Consider the following 16785-nt stretch of genomic DNA (forward strand, 5'->3'; position numbering starts at 1 on the left):
CATCAAAAGCTGACTAGATAAACAAAGTATGGCATATATATTTTTTACGTTAATTTTTCAAATTACTTTTTTATTTTTTATGTTTTTTAGAGGTTTAGTCTTGCTCTGACACCCAGGCTGGAATGCAGTGCCGTGATCATAGCTTAGTGCAGCCTCAGACTCCTGGGCTCAAGTGATCTTCCTGCACCAGCCTCCCAAGCTGAAGGGGGCCTGCCCCTCCACACCTGTGGGTATTTCTCACAAGGTGGAGACAAGAGACTGAGAAAAGAAATAAGACATGGAGACAAAGTATAGAGGAAGAAAAGTGGGCCCAGGGGACCAGGCTCAGCAAGTGAGGACCTGCACCGGCACTGGTCTCTGAGTTCCCTCAGTATTTATTCATCACTACCTTTACTTTCTCAGCGAGGGGAATGTGGCATAACTATAGGGTGAAGGTGGGAGAGGGTCAGCAGAAAAACATGTGAGCAAAAGACTCTGTGTCATAAATAAGTTTAAGGAAAGGTGCTGTGCCTGGATGTGCACTTAGGCTAGATTTATGTTTAACTTTACATAAACACCTCAGCGCAGTAAAGAGGAACAGAGCAGTATTGCCACCATGATGTCTCGCCTCCAGCCATAAGGTGGTTTTCTTCTATCTCAAAATAGAATGTATGGTCAGTTTTACACCAAGTCATTCCATTCCCAGGGACGTGCAGGAGACAGATGCCTTCCTCTTAACCGCACAGAAGCCTTCCTCTTTCACTAATCCTCCACAGCACAGACCCTTTATGGGTGTTGGGCTGGGGGGCTGTAAGGTCTTTTCCTTCCCACGAGGCCATATCTCAGGCTGTCTCAGTGAGGGAAAACCTGGACAATACCCAGACTCTCTTGGACAGGGGTCCCTGCGGCCTTTTGCAATGCATCGTGTCTCTGGTTAATAAAGAATGGAGAATGGCAATGACTTTCACCAAGCATACTGCCTGCAAAAACATTTTTACCAAAGCATATCCTGCACAGCCCTAGATCCATTAAACCTTGACTCAATACAGCACATGTTTTTGTGAGCACAGGGTTTGGACAAAAGTTACAGATTAACAGCATCTCAAAGCAGAACAATTTTTCTTAGTACAGATCAAAATGGAGTTTCTTTATGTCTTCCTTTTTCTACATAGACACAGTAATGATCTGATCTCTCTTTCTTTTCCCCACACCAAGCAGCTAGGAATACAGGCAGAAGCCACCACACCCAGCTAATGTTTTTGTTTTGTTTTGTTTTTTTGTAGAGACATGGTCTTGCTATGTTGCCTGGACTGGTTTCAAACTCTTCTGTCCTCAATTGATCCTCCCGCCTTAGTCTCCTGAGTTACTGTAATGCCAGTAAGCGGAGTTTCTGAGTTAATATTGTGTCCAGAATTGGTTCCTTTTGGTGGGTTCTTGGTCTCACTGACTTCAAGAATGAAGCCACGGACCCTCACAGTGAGTGTTACAGCTCTTAAAGATAGTGTGTCTGGAGACTGTTCTTTCACATGTTCAGATGTGTCCAGAGTTTCTTCCTTCCAGTGGGTTCATGGTCTTGCTGACTTCAGAAGTAAAGTCGCAGACCTTTGCAGCGAGTGTTACAGCTATTAAAGGTGGCATGTCCAGAGTTGTTTGCTCCTCCCGGTGGGTTTGTGGTCTTGCTAACTTCAGGAATGAAGCCGCAGACCCTCGCAGTGAGTCTTACAGCTCATAAAGGTAGTGAGAACCCAAAGACTGCGCAGCAGCAAGATTTATTGTGAAGAGCAAAACAACAAAGCTTCCAGCTTCCACAGCTTGGAAGGGGACCTGAGCAAGTTGCTGCTGCTGGCTCAGGCAGCCAGCTTTTATTCCCTTATTTGACCCTGCCCACATCCTGCTGATTGGTCCATTTTACAGAGCGCTGATTGGTCCATTTTACAGAGTGTTGATTGGTCCTTTTTTAGAGTGCTGATTGGTGTGTTTACAAACCTTTAGCTAGACACAGAGCACTGATTGGTGTGTTTTTACAGAGTGCTGATTGGTGTGTTTACAAACCTTTAGCTAGACAGAAAAGTTCTCCAAGTCCCCACTCAACCCAGGAAGTCCAGCTGATTTCACCTGTCAATCCCCCTCTAAACAGGACACCCCAACTGCTGTTGGGAATTGGGCGATGACCGCTCTAGGTACTTCCTTCTGGATAGGGGTGAAGAAAGGGCCCTGTAGTTGTAGTGTCCTCCAGAGGAGAACTCTTTAGGCCATTGAAAGGGCCAGCAGGTTGGTCCAGGGGTCCTCCGTAGAAGTTGTTAGTTGAGCTCATTTGGGGTTCCATTTGTACGACCATCTGTAGCTTGATGGCCTTGATCCTAGAGAAAACAAATTTGACAAGGAGGTTAAAAATACAGGGCCCGAAGGCGAGTACTAGCAAGATGGCTGCCATGGCACCTAGAAAGGGGAGAAGCCATGTTGCCCATCTCCAGATGTTGGTATAAGAGTTTGAAAGGCGTCGGCCGGGTGTGGTGGCTCGAGCCTGTAATCCCAGCACTTTGGGAGGCCGAGACGGGCAGATCACGAGGTCAGGAGATCGAGACCATCCTGGCTAACACGGTGAAACCCCATCTCTACTAAAAAATACAAAAAAAAAAAAAAAAAAAAACTAGCCGGGCGAGGTGGCAGCCACCTGTAGTCCCAGCTACTTGGGAGGCTGAGGCAGGAGAATGGCATAAGCCTGGGAGGCACAGCTTGCAGTGAGCTGAGATCTGGCCACTGCACTCCAGCCTGGGCAACAGAGCAAGATTCCGTCTCAAAAAAAAAAAAAAAAAAAAAAAGAGTTTGAAAGGCATTGTCTGATTTCAGAAGCCTTTTCCTGTAAACGCCAGGTGGCATCTCGTACTATCCCTGACTGGTTAGTGTAAAACAACACTCTTCCCCTAAGAAGGTGCAGAGTCCTCCTTTCTCAGCAGTGAGGAGGTCTAGGCCTCGGTGGTTTTGGAGAGTCGCTGCTGCCAAAGAGTCTGTTTGGGATTGTAGAGTAAGGATAGATTTCGTTATTTCTTGCAAACTGAGAAATCCTTTAAGAGTGTGTGGTAGTAGGATAATACATGTTATACTGTTAACTTTTAACAAACTTTACTTTAGTTGAAAACCTTGTAAGTTTGGGATTTTAATTTTTCTTTGCTATTAATAAAACCTCGTTCAATTAATACTAACTTAGAATTGGTATAGATGGCTCCTTCCTGATTCTGTAAGCACTTTAAGGTTTGGCTTTAGTGCAAACAGCTCACACCTTTCAGCAAACCAATTATTAGACAATTTTCCTAACTTTGCTTCTACAAGAGTTTCCTTATCACTTAGTGACTACCCATTGTGTCTTTTTCCCTTAATCGCCTGGGAGGAAAAATCGATTGTCCTGACCTGAAGAGAGTTCTTCCTTGGTCTGGTTGGACCTTTGTATGGTAATTAATTGAGATTTAGATCCCCTGTTAGGAAAACTGCTGGGTTAAGGATTTTTGATAGGAAAGCTGTGGGTTGTCAGTGGCCTCAGTGCTTTCAGGGTACACCCTTGTTTACACTGACAACAAAGTGGTACTGGAGTGTTACAGGGTTACAGAGAAGGCCTTCAATTATCAACTATAGGTTTTAACTTCACCCTGGCTTTTAAAGGAATAGGGTACACTGTTTTTTCTTTACTTCTATCTCTTTCTCTCTCTTTGACTCCTTTTTCTCTTCCTCTCTTTCCTTCTCTCTTTCTGTCTTTCCTCCCTTTCTCTTCTTTCTGACTCCCTCTTTGTCTTTGTCACTTCCTCTCTCTCTCTCTCTCTCACTTTCTGTCTCTTTCTCTCTCTCTCTCTCTAACTCTCTGCTCTTCTTTCCCTGCCCCTGCCAGCTGCTTATGCTGCTGTTCTCCCATCTCCTTCCCTTTTTGATGGCTTCGGCAGTGTAACACTGCCACCTCTTTGGGGTTTTGCACTGCATGCAATAACTCCATAGTTTCCTTGTGATATTTAATGGGGGTTCCCCCAGAGGTTAGAAACTCCCTTTTTTCCATATTGCAGTATAGGCATGTAGGATTAGATAAGCATACTTACTATCTGTAGCAAAGTCTCCCAATTACAACTGAGGAGGTGGGAGAAAGACCTGGTTATAGGCTGTCCCAAGATTCCTCAGATGGTAACGGGCCTTGAGGACAGCTGTCTGGGACAGGAGACTAACATTGAGAAAGCTGCGCCAGTGCATAGGAAGAAGTCAATTTCCTGGCCCTTAATGGTTAAATGTACCCAGTGCTCAGTGACGGTGATGACATGAGCTGGCGCTTGCCCTGGGCACCCTCAGTCCTGTTGTTGGATCATCTGGTTGGGGTCTTCGGACCCAGAGAACCTTTGTCCTCTAGGGCAGTATGCCTTCCAGTGATTGCCTTGTCATAGTGGACATGGGTGAGGGGGCGGCTTGTTTCTTGTTGGACAATCTTTTTTAAGGTGTCCTTGCACACCACACTGATAACAAGCCCTACTGGGTGATTGACCTGCTTCATTTTCTGTCCTTTCTGAACCACCAAGGTTTGTTTGTCTGAGGGCCATGACTAAGGCTGTGGCTGTTCTCTGATCTCGCTTTCCCTTTTCGGCCTGTTCGTCTTCGTCTCTATTATAGAACGCCGAGGTTGCCAGGTTTAATAATGCCTCCAGATTTTGTTCAGGGCCCAGGTCTGACTTTTGGAGTTTTCTCCTGATATCTGCGGCTGATTGGGTAATAAACTTATCTTTTAGAATGAATTGGGCCTCGAGTGAGTCAGGTGACAGAGGAGTATGTTTTCTTAAGGCCTCTCATAACTGCTTGAGGAAGGCAGAAGGATTTTCTTCCTTTCCCTGAGTAATGGTGGACATCATTGAATAATTCATGGGCTTTTTCCTAATTCTCCTTAGTCCTTCTAGAACACAAGTCAACAGATGTTTGTGACTCCAGTCCTCATGATCTGAGTCGAGGTCCCAGTGGGGATCCATACTGGAGATGGCTTGCTGACTGGAAGGGAATGTGTCCCTTTCCTCGGCTGTCATTCTATCATTTACTTGACTAAGATATCAGGTATCTCCAAACTCTCGGGCTGCAACTAAAGCCACGTTCTTTTCATTAAAGGCCAAGGTTTGATCTAATAATAGCATGACATTTCTCCAAGTGAGATCAAAGGTTTGCCCTAGAACCTGTAGGACATCTGTGTACCTATCAGGATCATCTGAAAACTTCCCCAGGTCTGCCTTGATCTGCTTTAAATCAGAGAGGGAGAAGGGGATGTGTCCCCGGGTTGGGCCAAATTCCCCTCCCCCTACAGCTTGAAGGGGACATAACCAATACCCTGGGGGGTTTTGTGGTCCCTTGGAGATTTCTTTGCTTATTTCTTTCTGGGCAGGGGAGATTAGAGGAGGCTTATCATTAATAGGAAGGGAAGTTATAGGGAGGCTAGGATATGGGGGTAAGCTGAGAGGTCCTCCTGTGGGATGTAAGTTGCAAACTTTGCATAGTTGTGTATTCTCCTTCAGTGAAAAGAAATTTTGGACATAAAGTATTTCACTCCATTTACCTTCCCTCTTACAGAAAAGGTCAAGCTGCAGGATAGTATTGTTAATTTATATTTCCCTCAGGTGGCCATTTTTCCACATCAGAGAGAAAATACTGGGGCCAAGCTGTAGTGTAGAAAAAATTGAGCCACATCTTTTTCAGGATTTGCAGGTCGAATTGGTCCCAGTGGCTTAGGATGCATTTCAAGGGTGAGCCTGTTGATGCCTGACTGTTTTCCATTTGAAAGACAAAACCACCCGCGGTTTTGGTTTGTTTGTTTCTCCCCCTGTCCAGGAACCCGCAACAGTCCCTGGAGGACCCTGCTGATCAGAATAGTTGCACTCACCGCAGCAGCAGAAACACCTCTTGCCCAAGAACTTGCAATGGTCCCTGGACCCTGCTGATCGGAATAGTTGTGCTCACCAATGCAGAGCAGAAACACTAGTTTTCCTCCTAGACCACAAGGAGGACTGAGGAAGGTCGGATTTAGCGGCCCTTACCGACACATTCTTGAAAACCTGCACCCTTGCCTGTCCTCCTAGATCACAAAGAGGACCAAGAAAAATCGGATTTAGTGGTTCTTACTGATGCATTCTCAAAAACCCATTAGAGTCCTAAGTGTTCTTCTGGTAGTATTGGGACTTTACGCCTGTCCTATAAAGATGTTATGCCCCAAAAATGAAGTGGAGAGCCTTACCCTGAGGGAGGGAAGGGATCTCCAGGGTTGGAAGAGTGAGACCTTTTGTCCTCACTTGAATAGGCAGGATATCATTTCTGAGGCTCCCCATATCCTAGCTTCAGGAATAGCTTTTGTTAGGCCTGCTTGTCTGAGGAGGGATCCTAAAATGCCAGATAAGATAGTCCCCCTACCCCGACGGGGCTTTGGGCAAAAATTGTGTCTTTCTGATTAGTAAGCCCGAGTGCCTAACGAAGGGAATAGGTCCTGGAGTTTATGCTAGAAATCATTCTTATAGAAGAAACTAGAAAAGCACCAGAGACAGGGAGTGGTTTTTAGAAGCGGGAGTAGCCTTGGAAAAGAGAGGCGAGAGGAAGTTTGTCTGACAAGCATTAGGACCCAGGAGGCAAGGGTCAGGATAGATAGGATAGATGGGCAAGTCTCACTTGGGCGACATGACTTTGAGAGTTCCGCTCATGGTCACAGGGTCAACCAACTTGTTGTTGGGACCCTGGAGCTGAATGGCTTTCCTCTCTGTTGACCCTTGGCTCAGCCCAGAAGTACAGGGAAAGTGGAAGCTGGTTCCAGGCAAACCAACGCTCCCAACTCCAACGAGTCAGGGGTTGTTAGAGAGCCCTTTCCCAGAAATCCTGACACCCATGTCTTTAGTCCTACAGCTGCGCTAGTTGCTTTTAACTGGCTGACAGGTGCTCGGTATTTAGCTCCCAAATTCTAAGGAAAAACAGGACAGAATAGCAAACAAAAGGGGTCCAATGGTACTCACCGCTTGGTGACTGTCCTGGTGGAGTTGCCAAAATGTGTCCCATCTGGGTCATCAAAATGTGTCCAGAATTGGTTCCTTCTGGTGAGTTCTTGGTCGCGCTGACTTCAAGAATGAAGCTGCAGACCCTCGTGGTGAGTGTTACAGTTCTTAAAGATGGTGATGTCCAGAGTTTGTTCCTTCAGATGTTCAGATGTGTCCAGAGTTTCTTCCTTCCGGTGGGTTTGTGGTTTCGGTGACTTCAGAAGTGAAGTTGCAGACCTTTGTAGCAAGTGTTACAGCTATTAAAGGTGGCAAGTCCAGAGTTGTTTGTTCCTCCTGGTGGGTTCGTGGTCTCACTGACTTCAGGAATTAAGGCACAGACCCTCGCGGTGAGTGTTACAGCTCATAAAGGTAGTGACGACCCAAAGAGTGAGCAGCAGCAATATTTCTTGTGAAGAGCAAAAGAACAAAGCTTCCAGCTTCCACAGATTGGAAGGGGACCTGAGCGGGTTGCCACTGCAGGCCCGGGTGGCCACCTTTTTGTCCCTTATTTGGCCCCACCCACATCCTGCTGCTTGGTCCATTTTACAGAGAGCCGATTGGTCCATTTTACAGAGTGTTGATTGGTCTGTTTTTATAGAGCGCTGATCGGTGTGTTTACAAACCTTATCTACACACAGAGCACTGATTGGTGCGTTTTTACCAAGTGCTGACTGGTGTGTTTACAAACCTTTAGCTAGACAGAAAAGTTCTCCAAGTCCCCACTCGACCCAGGAAGTCCAGCTGGCTTCCCCTCTCAATATTAACATTCTAGGCCAGGCGTGGTGGCTCACGCCTGTAATCCCAGCACTTTGGGAGGCCAAGACGGGCGGATCACGAGGTCAGGAGATCGAGACCATCCTGGCTAACATGGTGAAACCCCGTCTCTACTAAAAATACAAAAAAAAATTAGCCTGGCATGGTGGTAGACGCCTGTAGTCCCAGCTACACAGGAGGTTGAGGCAGGAGAATGGCATGAACCCGGGGGGCAGAGCTTGTAGTGAGCCAAGATCGCGCCACTGCACTCCAGCCTGGGCAACAGAGCGAGACTCCGTCTCAAAAAACAAAAACAAAAACAAAAACAAAACAAAGCAAAACAAAAAGGGGCCGGGCGCGGTGGCTCAAGCCTGTAATCCCAGCACTTTGGGAGGCCAAGACGGGCGGATCACGAGGTCAGGAGATCGAGACCATCCTGGCTAACACGGTGAAACCCCGTCTCTACTAAAAAATACAAAAAACTAGCCGGGCGCGGTGGCGGGCGCCTGTAGTCCCAACTACTCGGGAGGCTGAGGCAGGAGAATGGCGTGAACCCGGGAGGCGGAGCCTGCAGTGAGCTGAGATCCGGCCACTGCACTCCAGCCTGGGCGGCCTGGCGGCAGAGCGAGACTCCGTCTCAAAAAACAAAAACAAAAACAAAAACAAAACAAAGCAAAACAAAAAGTACAAAAATTAGCCAGGTGTGGTGATGCACGCCTGTAATCCAAGCTACTCCGGAGGCAGAGGTGGGAGGATGGCTTCAGCCCAGGAGGCAGAGGTTGCAGTGAGCTGAGATTGTGCCACTGCACTGCAGCCTGAGTGACAAAGCCAGACCCTGTCTCTAAATAAATAAATAAATAATAAAGTGAGTGCCTCTAACTAACTGGTCCTGCTGCCCCATCTCTCACTGTGTCCCTTTCCTATATTATACCTTGGCATAGTAAATTAATTGCAGTTCCTTAAAAATTCCAAGCTGTTTCCCTGCCTCTGAGTCTTTACACATGCTGCTCCCTCTGCCCATCATAGTCCACCAGCAAACAGCTCTTCTTTTAGGACTCAGCTCTAGCACCATCTGTGCTGCCTTTTTAGATTCCTTCAGGTAGAATGTACTAACCCCTCCTTTTCTCTGCAGCATACCCTGAACATTCGATTGCAGGCAGATAGGAAAGAAGTTTCTTTCACAGAAATAAGCTTAGGGGTGTTTGAAACATTTGAAAAATTGAGATTGTGCCAAAATTCCTTAAGTGTATACTGCGTGTCTGAAACAGTACGAGATGTTTTCATTTCCTGGTTGGGACTATTCATTCTGACAGCACAATCCAACATTTTGCATTTCTCAAGCATCTCAAACATTATCCCACATTTTTTTAATTATGAAGAACTCTCCTCCTCTTCATAAACTCATATGTGTTCCAAGGGAAGTATGTATTTCATATGTATTAAACCCATATGTATTTCAAGGGAAATTCAATCCCTGTTTGATTAATTGACCCTCAGTCCATCATGGTTTTACTTTTAAGAGCTATTTGATGTTCAAGAAGCCATTAGAATCCCCATAATGCCCATTTCTGAGAAAAGCAATGTGGGCAAAATTAAGCAAAACCAAATGTTAACAAAATCCTTAAGTATTAAGCAGAATCCTAATGAGGAACATTACACTACCCTGTTTTTACTTTTCAGACTCATCAGTGATGACTGGAGAAGCCCTCACATCTTTATTGCATATTTTCTCCCAAGGGACTCTGAGGATTTGGGAGAAGGAATAGTTTAATGACATTCTGTTTCCAGCAATATTTCAGTCTAGATTTTCTGAAAACCTTCAGCTACAAGATGCCTAAAATTGCGGACTAAAACGTCGTAAACATTATTTTAAATGCATATTGCTCTCCGAAGAAAGTAAAAGTCTAGGATTGATCTCTCTCTCTCTTCCTTTCTCTCTGTTTCTCTCTCTCTTTCTGTCTCTCCAGAGACTAAAAATAAAGAGGGATCTAGGCCGGGTGCGGTGGCTTATGCCTGTAATCCCAGCACTTTGGGAGGCCAAGGTGGGCAGATCACCTGAGGTCAGGAGTTTGAGATCAGTCTGGCCAACATAGTGAAACCCCATCTCTACTAAAGATACAAAAATTAGCCAGGCATGGTGGAGTACTCCTGTAGTCCCAGCTACTCGGGAAGCTGAGGCAGGAGAATCACTTTAACCCAGGAAGCAGAGGTTGCAGTGAGCCGAGATCACGCCATTGCCATTGCACTCCAGCCTGGGGGACAGAGAGAGACTCCATCTCAGGAAAAAAAAAAAAAAAAAGGCGCTCAAACTGGGTGATAAACACAAATTGATCCTAATGCTATAGATAAGGGAATGGAGAAGATTGCTTATCTCAGTAATCAAGGACCTGGTATTCTGACAGACACACAGGGATAGAAAATGAAGCAGGACATTAGAACTCAGATGCCCGGGAAAACTTGGACCTTCAGTCAAAGTGTGACCTAGTTTTTCCACCATCATAGAGAAATAACGAGGAAGTATGCCCGTTCTGCATAAAAAAGTTTTAAAAAGTCTTCCTTAAGAATGTATAACCATAGGCCCACCCTTACGTGGGTTTGAGGATCATATTTACACTAACCACATGTTTTTAGAACCTTCAAGCCAAAAAATTAAAGTGAAAAATTAGTCCTACATTGAGGCATTCAACAAGAGCAAATACTCAGTCTCTCTGGAAAAACATAGCCCCAACCCAGATCACACGAAATTGACACAGAAAAAGCCCTGCCAAACATAAGCTCTTAAAAATTATAAAATGTGGCAGGCATAGTGGCTCATACCTGTAATCCCAGCACTTTGGGAGGCCAAGGCGGGTGGATCACAAGGTCAGGAGTTCGAGACCAGCCTGGTCAACGTGGTGAAACCCCTTCTCTACTAAAAAAAAAGTACAAAAATTAGCCAGGCACGGTGGTGGGCATCTGTAATCCCAGCTACTCAGGAGGCTGAGGCGGGAGAATTGCTTGAACCTGGGAGGCAGAGGTTGCAGTGAGCCAAGATCGTGCTACTGCACTCCAGCCTGGTCGACAGAGCGAGACACCGTCTCAAAAAAAAAAAAAAAAAATTATAAAATGTCACCATCACTACTAGCCACTCCAATCTTTCTTTCTTATTTATTTATTTATTTATTTATTTTATCCTGGGTACTTGGGACCCAGGATAACTGGAAAAGACATTAGAAAGGGTATCTGTATCATAGTTGCAAAATTCTTTTCCATAATTTAAAAATCTCAAAGTCATGCTCTGTTAAATTAAGTAATACATAATTATAAAACATCTGAGTCATTTCTAGGTAAGTTAAAATACTGAAACATTAATTATTAAACACAAGTTTAAGTTTATATACTTTGACATTTTATATGGCATGGAAACAACTAATATATTTAGATGTTAAACAAAAATTTAAGGCTAAAAATTACAAAATGTTTTTCATCTACAAATACTAGTATACAGCAGTTCAAAATTACTTACTTCCAGGTTTTTCACTGGAAATTAGGGTTACTAAGAGTTAAAATTGTAGTTAATATATGTAATGAAAACTACTAGATCTAAAAGAAACAATTATATAGAGAGAGCATATAAAGAAAGAAGGATGTGTTTCTGGTTTTAAAAAAAGTTAAAAAGAGGCCAGGCGCAGTGGCTCATGCGTATAATGCCAGCACTTTGGTAAGCCGAGGTGGGTGGGTCACCTGAGGTCAGGAGTTTGAGACCAGCCTGGGCAACATGATGAAACCCATCTCTACTAAAAATAGAAAAATTAGCCAGGTGTGGTGGTGCGTGCCTGTAATCCCAGCTACTCTAGAGGCTGAAGCAGGAGACTCCCTTGAACCCAGGAGGTGGAGGTTGCAGTGAGCCAAGATCATGCCACAGCACTCCAGCCTGGGCAACACAGTAAGACCCCATCTCAAAAAGAAAAATAAATAAATAAAAATAAATTAAAATTTAAAAGAGAGAAAGAGAGTAATTTTTTCTTTCACATGACAAAAAGCCATGTGTGGTCAAAATGATGAAGAAGAAAGAAAATAAATTTTTCTCCTAAGCTAGAATACTCCCACTCCCCAAAAGAAATGTACAAAACTGAAGGTTTAAGCAAGTTGTAAATGGTTTGGGAAAGATTAGTCTGATGAAAGAAATTTTTTTTTTTTTTTTGAGATGGAGTCTCGCTCTGTCTCCCTGGTGGGAGTATAGTGGCCCGATCTCGGCTCACTGCAAGCTCTGCCTCCCGGGTTCACGTCATTCTCCTGCCTCAGCCTCCCGAGTAGCTGGGACTACAGGCACCCGCCACCACACCTGGCTAGTTTTTTGTATTTTTAGTAGAGACAGTGTTTCACTGTGTTAGCCAGGATGGTCTTGATCTCCTGACCTCGTGATCCGCCAGCCTCGGCCTCCCAAAGTGCTGGGATGACAGGCGTGAACCACTGCACCTGGCCTCATGAAAGAAATTTTGTGTGTGATCAAGTTAGCTAAAAGTAAAAGAAAATTATTTGTAAATTTTACTAAAAATTGAACACTAATTCAAAAGCACACTGACACAAGGTCAGAGTTGGGGTCCCTATTTGAAGCAACAGGGTTTTCTCAGAACATTGATCTGCTCTTTAATAAAAATTGTAGAGCGGGGCACGGTGGCTCACGCCTGTAATCCCAGCACTTTGGGAGGCCGAGGCGGGCAGATCATGAGGTCGGGAGATTGAGACCATCCTGGCTAACACGGTGAAACCCCATCTCTACTAAAAAAAAAATACAAAAAATTAGCCGGGCGTGGTGGCGGGTGCCTATAGTCCCAGCTACTAGTGAGGCTGAGGAAGGAGAACAGCCTGAACCCAGGAGGCGGAGCTTGCAGTGAGCCGAGATCGCACCACTGCACTCTAGCCTGGGCAACAGAGCGAGACTCCGTCTCAATTAAAAACAAAACAAAACAAAACAAAAATTGTAAAAGGTTTTTCTTTAGCTTTCTGGTAACTGGCCTAGGAAATAGAGATTCCATTTTGTCTTTTATCAGTTTCTGTGCTTTGTGCCTTTAAGATCTTTTGTCACTTTGGTTTTATTTCATAGTGACCTGTGGCCTCATTTTGATCAAGTGTTTTAAACATTTGATATTTGACAAGCTACTCAAAATTAAATTTCAAAAAAAATTTTTTTTTTTGAGACGGAGTCTCACTCTGTTGCCCAGGCTGGAGTGCAGTGGTGCAGCCTTGGCTTACTGCAACCTCTGCTCCCGGGTTCAAGCAATTCTCCTGCCTCAGCCTCCCAAGTAGCACACACCACTGTGCCCAGCTAATTTTTGTATTTTTTTAAAAAAGACAGGGTTTCACCATATTGGCCAGGCTGGTCCTGAACTCCTGACCTTGTGATCCGCCCACCTCGGGCTCCCAAAGTGCTGGGATTACAGGCATGAGCCACTGTGCCCGGCTCAAATTTTAAAATCAATCATTTTTTACCCAAACTTAGACATAACAGGAACCCCTAAGGTCTAAGAAAGACATATTAGGCTTATTTGGTATGCTAAAATCATACAGGAAGCATTGTCATATTTTAAAATGGTGTGTAACTTTCTTTGAGTTGTATTTATATAAATGTATTATTAATATTAATTTAATATTACTAACACATTATTACATAATTAATATTACATAATGTGTTAGTAACATTAATGTGTTTCCAAATCATATTCCTAAATTCTGGTATGTCTTAGTATATGTTATCACAGTCATAATTATGGTTATTATATTAAATTGTTGTATGCCACAGAAATAACCAAATTTCTTTGCCAATTGCATCTTTAATTATGGCTACTCTAAGTTTTTTAGTCTACAGTTATTGTCTTTTTTTTTGGAAACAGGGTCTCATGGCATGATCAGGACTCACTCTCACTGCAGTCTTGACCTCCTGGGCTCATGCAATCATCCTGCCCCAGTCCCCTGAGTGACTGGGACTACAGGTGTGCACCACTATACCCAGCTAATTTTTAAAAAAATTTTAGTAGAGATGGTCTCACTATGTTGCTCAGGCTGGTCTTGAGCTCCTGAGCTCAAGCGATCCTCCAACCTTGGCCTGCCAAAGTGCTGGGATTACAGGCGTGAAGCACTGTGCCTGGCTCACATTGTCTTAAATTCTTCTTATAATAGGCCTAAGTCCCTAGCTTCTCTTTATAGTTATTCTTGTGTGCTTTAACAAATGTTTTACCAGTTCTCTAACCCAGATTTTGATCACATGACACGTCTAGGTTTTTTTTTGTTTTTGTTTTTCAGAGACGGGACTCACTATGTTGCCCAGACTGGTTTCAAACTCCCAGGCTCAAGTGACCCTCTGGCCTCAGTCTCCCAAAGTGCTAGGATTATGGGCATGAGCCACCACACTCAGCCTGCTTGGAGATCTTATCCACAGACTTAACCAGTACTACCAAACGTCAATAAGAGACACTGATAAAGATCTAACAGGTGCCTGCCTCTCCTTCTTACCCTGCTTGGTCCAAATTGTTTAAACTGGCCATAAGTCCGTCAGCCACATGAGTCCCACTGAGGGACTAGATGGACCCACCCTAGCAACAATAAGAGACACAGCATAAGTTGGTCATTAATGCTGCCTACAACAGGTTTCAACTAAAAGGAGGAAATGTTGAATTATGCCCCCAGTTAACAGACACGATGGACTCCTTGTGGTTCAAAAGTAAAAGCAGACCCAAGGCCGGGAGCGGTGGCTCAAGCCTGTAATCCCAGCACTTTGGGAGGCCGAGACGGGCGGATCACGAGGTCAGGAGATCGAGACCATCCTGGCTAACACGATGAAACCCCGTCTCTACTAAAAAATACAAAAAAAAAACTAGCCGGCCGTGGTGGCGGGCGCCTGTAGACCCAGCTACTCGGGAGGCTGAGGCAGGAGAATGGCGTGAACCCGGGAGGCGGAGCTTGCAGTGAGCTGAGATCCGGCCACTGCACTCCAGCCTGGGCGACAGAGCGAGACTCCGTCTCAAAAAAAAAAAAAAAAAAAAAAAAAAAAAAGCAGACCCAAGAGGCCATGGCAGGGCAAGGGAGTGGCCATGCTCTCTATGACCTTAGAAAGCACCGCAAAACTTGGTTTTCTGCAACCAAGTCAAAGAGCAATGCCTGGAAACAACTACAACTGGGAATCTCCCAACTGACCACCAAGAGACCACCTGGTGCCAACCATCTAACCACCTGGAACAAGCCAATTAAGAGAGACTGGTGATTTTGGGCTTAAAGCCCATCCAATCAAGACTCTGTTCCTCATTCTCCTGATTATCCTCGCCTGTCATGCAGGTTTTGTGTATATAATCTCTAACTCTCCACCCACCCCAAAACTTCAGAGCACATTTTCAGTTTGCATGAAAGGCTACATCTCCTTAGTCTGCAGATTGCTTTGATTGATTGACTGATTGATTGGAGACAGAGTCCCACTCTGTTGCCCAGGCTGGAGTGCAAAGGCGTGATCTCGGCTCACCGCAACCTCCGCCTCTCGGGTTCAAGCGATTCTCCTGCCTCAGGCTCCCCAGTAGCTGGAGTTACAGGTGTGTGCCACCAGGCCCGGCTAAGTTTTATATTTTTAGTAGAGACGGGGGTTTCACCATGTTGGCCAGGCTGGTCTCAAACTCCCGACGTCAGGTGATCTACCTGCCTTGGCCTCCCAAAGTGCTGGGATTACAGGTGTGAGCCACAGCGCCTGGCCTGCAGATTAGTTTTAGAAAATAAAGTTCTCTTTTTTCCTCTGCAGAGCTCATGGTCTTTTATTAAAAACATGCATAATAAAAATTGTGGAGGACTTTCATTTCTTGTTTCTGGAATGTTTCATTTTTTATTAGCCGTTATTTCCTCTGTAACTGGAAAACATAAAGGTCTATTTAAAAATACTAGGTGTTTTTTTCTTCAAGATGACAGATTAAAAGCTTTCAGCATGACTTAGTCACTTGGAAACAACAAAACAGCGCATCAAGACCAACTATGAGAGCTTTAATTCAAGAAGGAAGACAGGAATTCACTGAAATAGTAAACGGTAACCCAGACCCTGGGGAGGAAAAGGTGAACAAGCAGCCCCCGTGATGGTGTTTGGCTGACAAATGTGAGTGAAGCTCCAGTGTATGACAGGGGCAGTCAGTCTCCCTCTATGACTCACTTTTCCTCTACAGATCTGTGCAACCCAGGCCAAGGATGAACACTCGTTTCTCCCAAGCCCTGGGAGGCAGAGAAAGGGAAAGACACTGGGAAAAGTGCAGACAGTTTCCCAGATCTGGGGCCAAGAGGAGGAGGCCATAATCCAGGCTCATACAAAGCCAGACGTTGTTTGGCAACCTGGCAGTGGCAGCCACAGCAGGCCTTTTAGTCTCATGCTAGAGATTGGGGTGCTTGTTCTGGAATGGGGGAAGGGCCGCACAGCCAGAACTGATCACTGAGTGTGAAGAGTGCCCCAGCCATAAACACTAAATTAGGCTGTCTCCCATCATAGGACTGGAATGAGAGGAGAGTTGCTGAAACTGAAGTTTCTCACCAGTGGTGAGACTTGCAGCTAGGGACAGCTTTGTGACCTGGAAGCAGTCTGCAGGTGTCATTGCTTAGTGCCCCAACCTGCTCCCTTGGTCAGTTGGGGTACAGTGTCCCACAGCTCCAAGAAGCAGAAGAGGGAGGCAGACCCTACTCCCCTGGAGATCTAACCCTTGGTGCAGTCACTCCTATGGGAGCGGGGAACATGACCTGCCAAAGTCCCCCTTGGGGCACAGGAAATGCAAGCTCAGCACCAGCTGCTGAAGGCAGTACCACCAAAGCCCATAATTAGACTTGGAAAGGAGGTCATCTCTCTCCCCTTACCCTTGTCCTCAGTGCACTGTTGTGGACTTGACAGTGGCTGTTCCCAACAGGGCTGGGGAGCATGGGCTTAAAGAAAGAAACCACTTCTTGGGCTTCTCCAGCAGCTTCACCCTCACTGAAGGTGAACACCCTAAAGGAAAGTGCTGTTTTGATTCTCCATTGCTTCCACCCTCATGCC

The 16785-nt window shown here is 45.2% G+C and overlaps 1 protein-coding gene across 24 annotated transcripts in view; it reads left to right on the plus strand.

Moving 5' to 3' along the window:
* Nucleotides 1-16785, plus strand: part of EIF2S2 (eukaryotic translation initiation factor 2 subunit beta) — a 511882-nt gene that overhangs the window by 444804 nt on the left and 50293 nt on the right. Inside the window, exon 1 of one of the 24 annotated variants that reach the window (XM_050807244.1) lies at nt 5429-5438. The exons of 22 other annotated variants lie outside the window; for them this stretch is intronic. The gene's annotated coding sequence lies outside the window, so the exon portion shown is untranslated. Of the gene's footprint in view, nt 1-5428; nt 5439-16155; nt 16166-16785 lie in introns of those variants that run through there. One more of the 24 variants, XM_050807249.1, reaches the window with a different exon arrangement.

Source organism: Macaca thibetana, chromosome 10 (genome assembly GCF_024542745.1).
Source record: "Macaca thibetana thibetana isolate TM-01 chromosome 10, ASM2454274v1, whole genome shotgun sequence".
Taxonomy (NCBI): Eukaryota; Metazoa; Chordata; class Mammalia; order Primates; family Cercopithecidae; genus Macaca; species Macaca thibetana.